The following is a 6000-nucleotide window of genomic DNA, read 5'->3' as shown; positions in this document are numbered from 1 at the left end:
GCTTCATTGTCTATAGTACCTTTTAGGAGGATAGTTTCCTTCCTTATCTCTTTTGATGAGATCTATTTTTGAAGTTGCTTAGTCTGAGATAACGATTGCTACCCTTGCTTTTTTCACTTCAGTTGAAGCAAAATATATTTTAATCTAACCTTTTACCTTTACTTGATATGTATCTTTCTCCTTCAAATGAGTTTCTTGTAAGCAGCATATTGTAGGATTCTGGTATTTAATCCACTCTGCTATTAGCTTACATTTTAAGGAAGAGTTCATCCCATTCACATTCAAAGTTATAATTACTAACTCTTTATTGCTCTCCATGCTATCTTCCCTCTGTTTGCATTTCCCCCCCTTTTTTCACTTTATCCACATTCCCCAGTATTTTGTTTCTGAATACCACCAGTTTCAGTGTTTTCCCCCTTGTATCTAATCTCCCCTTTCTTTCCCCTTTCCCTTTTCCCCTTCTTCCTTCCCTTCCATTGGTTCCGCTTTCCCTCCCCCTCCCCCTTTCCCCTTTTAATACTTTAAAGGTAAGTTTCTTAATTTAACTGAGTGTCTGTATGTTAATTTTGAGCCAAATCTGATGAGAGTTAAGATTCAAGCAGTTCTCACTTCCTCCCTTCTTCCCCTCAATTGTAATAGATACTTTGTACCTTTTTATGTAATGTGACTTATTCCTTTCTATCTGCTCCATCCTCCCTTCTCTTTACTGTCACCCCCTGTTTAAGGAGATATAGTTTTTTAAATCATTCTATCAGAGTCAGGGATAAGTCATGAGTGTCCATTACTTCTGGCTAAGTATATTCTCTCTAATAGAGTTACAGTTCTCAAGAATCATGAGAATCTTTCTCTCAGGTGGCAATATAGCCAGATTCATCTTATTGGAGGGAAGCTTTTTCTTTACCCTTTTTTTTTTAACACTTTCATATGTCTCTTGAGTCTCCTGTTAATTTTCTATTTAGCTCTGGTCTTTTCATCAGGAAAAGTTGGAAGTCTCCTATTTTGTTAAATGTCCATCTTTTCCCCTGGAAGAGAAGGCTCAAGTTTTGCTGGATAGTGAATTCTTGGTTGTAGTCCAAGCTCCCTTGATCTTCAGAATATATCACGCTAGGTCCTTCGATCTCTTAATGCTGGTGCAGCTAGATCTTATATGATCCTTACTGTTACTCCTTGGTCCCTAAATTGTTTCTTTCTGGCTGCTTGCAGGATTTTCTCTTTTATCTGATAGTTCCGGAATTTGGCCATAATATTCCTTGGGGCTTTCATTTGGGGATCCCTTTCAGGAGGGGATCATGTGTTCTTCAATAACTATTTTGCCCTCTGGTTCCAAGATATCAGGGCAATTTTCCATCACTAAATCCTGTAATATTGAGTCTAGACTTTTTTTCTTTTTAATGTTTTCAGGAAGCTTAATGATTCTTAAGTTGTCTCTTCTAGATGCATTTTCAAGATCAGTGGTTTTACTGATAAGGTATTTTACATTTTTCCTCTATTTTTTTCATTTTTTTTGTTTTGTTTAACAGATTCTTGTCTCATGAAGTCATTAGTTTCTACAGATTTCATTCTTCTTTTTAGAGAAGAAATTTCTTCATTTACCTTTTGCGACTCCTTTTCCAGTTGGTCAGTTCTATTTTTGAAGGAGTTTTCCATTTGTCTAATTGAGGTTTTGAGAGAATTATTTTCTTTTTGCATTTATCTAGTTGCAAGGAGTTAATAATATTCAATATTCTCTCAAGTTTCTTTTCCCAATTTTTCCAATTGATTTTTAAACTCCTTCCTGATTCCTTCTAGGAAGTCTTTCTGGGCTTGAAACCAATTCATATTTTCCTCAGAAGTTCTAGATCTCTCTAAGTTAGGATCTTTGTCTTCATTGTAGTTTTCCATGGACCCCCTTTCCACTGGTCTTTCTTCATTTTCCTAGGATCTTGTGTTAGGGGAGGAGCTGGTTCACAGTCCTTTGGTGTTGAATACCCTAGAGGCTTTTCTCACTTGGCTTTGTAATTTCAAGTGGTCTGGCCAATAGGTGGCGCTGTTTGCTTCCTCTGGAGTGCCTGTGACCTTGATTTGAGACCCACTCCCCAGGCCTAGAGCATGGGGGGTTGGCACAGCTGGATACTGTTGTCTTTGAACAATGTGGGCTGGGCCATATGGCTAGATAGTTGATCTCCCTATTTAGCAGAAGGAGCTCTGCTGTCCTCTCCTGAGCCTGGGGGGCTGTTACTGTGTTCTGGGAAGAGGGCTCTACTGAAACTAAGGGGCCTGCAGTTGCCATCCAGACCAGCCGAGTCCAGTACATTGATGTCCAGCGACATGCTACAACTCTGTACTGGAACTTGCCCTCCAGCCCTGTTAGGGCTCCCCTGTCCCACTGCTTCCACAGTCAAAACCTCTGTGGCTTAGGTTAGTCCTTGGGCTTCACCCTGCTGCCTCTGGGCTGGTTCTCTGATCTCTGCCCCTGGCTCACCAATGCTCCCCTGAGACAGACCTTGTTGATAGATGTTCTTCTCCTAGTTTCTTTTTCTGGATATTGTTGTTTGAATCTCTGTTAAAAGGTGAGTTCATATTAGTTCTGAGGGAAAGCCAGCAGACCTTAGCACAGTGCCTGACTTCTCTCTGCCATCTTGGCCAGAAGTCTCAGGATGATTTCAAAAAAACATGAGAAAACTTATATGATGATCATGTGAAGTGAGTAAAACCAAGAGACTATTGCACACGATAACAATATTGTAAGGATGAACCATTGTGAAAGACTTGGGTCCTCTCATCAAGACTGATCCAAGATGATTCCAAGGATCTATGATAAAAAATGCTATCTACCATCAGAGACAGAAATGATAAGCAGGTTGAACAATGCAGATTGAGACATGCTTTTTAAACTTTATTTTTAATGTTTTATTTTATTTGTATTTTCCTCCTTAACATGTCTAAATTGAAACTATATTATGCATGTATAATATAAATGCATGGAAATAGAATAATCCTATCTTCACATCTATCAAACCACTTACCTTCTTAAGAAGGGAGAGTGACAGGAAGAAGGAAATAATTTTAAAAGTGATAGTTTTTTTAATTTAGTTATATGCATACCTAGGACTTAAGACAATATTTCATATGTAGTTTGACTCAGGGAGAGCACAGTGAGACTGCTGCATTTTTACTCCTTGAAACTCCCTTACATTAAGTAAGGCATGCAAATATATTATAGCAATACAGTATTCAACTGCCCAAAATTCCTCTCCTGTGTTCTCTGAACGTTATGTGAATATACATAGATAATCTGAATAATTAAACATTTTAGAAAGTTAACAGGCATTTATTTTTTCCCATCCAACCTTTCTCCCATTCTACTAGAGATAGAATAGTAACAAAACAGACCAACCCTTATAATAAATTTGCAGTCAAGAAAAACAAAATTGCATTTTAGTCGAAACTATGTGTCTCAATTCACATATTTAGTCCAGTTCTGTCAAAACATGGGTAGCATCATTCATCATTTCTCCTCTGGAATAATGGTTAATCCTTGCATTGAGCAGGGTTCATAAAGCTTTTAAAGTTATGTGTTTTTACAGTATTGATATTGTAACAAATATTATCCTGTTCTTCTCACTTCACTTTTCATCTATTCATAGAAATCTTTTCAGGTTTCTCTGACATAGATTCCTTTCTTATCAAGAAGGATCTTATCCTTTCTTATCCATAATTTATTTGGCCATTCCCATACGATAAGAACCCCTGAAATTCCCACTTATTTGTCTTCACAAAAAAAAAAGCTGTTATAAATACCTTTGTACATATTTGACTTTTTCTTCTTTGATCTCATTGGCATATAGGTCTAGTGGTATGGCTAGGTCAAAGAATAGGTACAGTTTAGTATTTTGGGACTATAGCTTTAAATTGATTTCCAGAATTGATGCATCACTATGGCTTATTTTTCTTTTTCTTTTTTGTCAACTTTGTCAGTTAAATGGGTATATGATGGAACCTCAGAGTTGCTTTGTCCAACTTACCATTTTTTATTGATCATATATTTATTTCTCTGCTAGAACTTACAAAGATTTTCCTGGGTAATTTCTTATTTGTTACATTCTGAGGTGTGTTCAATTCCACCAAGTACTTTTCCACAGCCCTCTAGATAAGTGTACACTTTAATTTTTCAAAGACTATAGTTATCTTCAATTGTAGCTATGTAGCATTACTAAAAGAATATTGATGTTAAAAAGATGAGCATTAATAAAATGTAAAAAGAACAAATCAATGAATTGGCCATGCAATTAAAAAAATTCTACAAAGAACAAATAAAAAATTCCCAGTTGAGTACCACATTGGAAATCCTGAAAATCAAAGGTGAGATAAATAAGGCTGCAAGTACAAAAACAAAATTGAATTAATAAAAATATGAGAATTTATTTCTGGGAGAAATTTAGTCATGTAAAAGTGCCAAGTAATTTATCCAAAATAATCCAGAATCTTCTCATCCAATATTAGGTCTTGGTCATTTTCCATTTGTGTCTGACCATAGTGGAGTACTAATGGGTGAGCTTTCAGGATTGTTTATCCAACTACACATTGTTTACACAACCGGCCTTCTTCATTTACTTTTTCCCCATATTTTTCTTTTTTTTCTTTTCTCTTCTTTTTTGCTTTTGTAGAAAGTCAGTCCAGGTATAAAATATTTAAGTGTCTACCACTGTCAGTCTCTATGCTAAGCAATGGGGACACAAAGACAGGCAAAAAATATTCCCTGTTCTCAAAGAGTACACAAGGAGACCACATAAAAATTACTATGAACAAATATAGCGTAGATAGGAAATAATTCACATTAAGATGATGCTAGAACTTGGAGGGTTAGGGAAAGGTTTCCCAGAAGCTGATTTTAGATGTAACTTGAGCGAAGGTAGGAAGTGCAGATGAGAAGAGCTTTCCACACCTCAGTTAGAGACAGTGAAAATACCCAGAACCAATAGATGGAGTGTTAGTATAGGTGGTAGGAAGGTATAAGTAGACTGGAAAGGTAGTGGAGGCATGATATGAAGGGTTTCGAATGCCAAATACAGAATTTTATATTTGATCCTGGAGATGATAGGAAGCCATCAGAGTTGACAATGATCAGTCTTGTACTTTAAAAAAATCACTTTGATGGTTGAGTGGAGGATGGACTTTCATAGTTCATGGGACACCAACCAGGAGGCTATTCAGTAGTCCAGGCAAGAAGAGTGGTGGCAGTCAGAAGAGAGAAGGGGACACAGAGAGATGAATAAAGCAGATCTTTTTTGAGAGGCTCTCCTATGTTTTGGCGCTTGCCATTTTAAATTGGTTCACCTGAAAAACCTCAGACTATAAGTAATTTATTTTATTTAACTTCAGCTTCTGATATCTATTGTAAGAATGTCTGACTCTGGGCAAACATCAACTGCTACCTGTCTAGTGCTCTACCAATCAAAACTCCAAAAAATCACTTTAATAAGTTAGAAAAAGTTGTAAGTAAATTTATATGGAGAAATAAAAAGTCAAGAGGGACTCAATTGAAAAAAAGTACAAAAGAAGGTGGTGACTTAGCCATACCAGACCTAAAATTATATTATAAAGCATCAGTCATCAAAACTTTCTGGTATTGGTTAAGAAATAGAGTGGTGGATCAGTGGAATAGTCTATGTGCAAAAGCAGGAAATGATTATAGTAATCTGCTATTTGATAAACCCAAAGAGTCCAGCAATGGGGATAAAAATTCTTTCTTTGATAAAAACTATTGAGAAAATTGGTAGTATGGAAGAAACTTAGATTAGACCAACATTTCACACTCTACACCAAGATAAGATCCAAATGGATATAGTATTTAGACATAAAAAAACAATATTATTAGCAAACTAGAAGATCAAAGAATAGTTTCCCTGTCAGATCTATGGAAAGGGAAGCAGTTTATGACCAAGGGAGAGATGGAGAATATCATTTAGAACAAACTAGATAATTTCAATTACATTAAAGCTTTTGCACAGACAAAACCAC

This window comes from Macrotis lagotis, chromosome 1, assembly GCF_037893015.1.
Source record: "Macrotis lagotis isolate mMagLag1 chromosome 1, bilby.v1.9.chrom.fasta, whole genome shotgun sequence".
NCBI classification, from domain to species: Eukaryota; Metazoa; Chordata; class Mammalia; order Peramelemorphia; family Peramelidae; genus Macrotis; species Macrotis lagotis.
The sequence above is the reverse complement of the archived record's forward strand: the minus strand, read 5'-3'. Positions refer to the sequence as shown.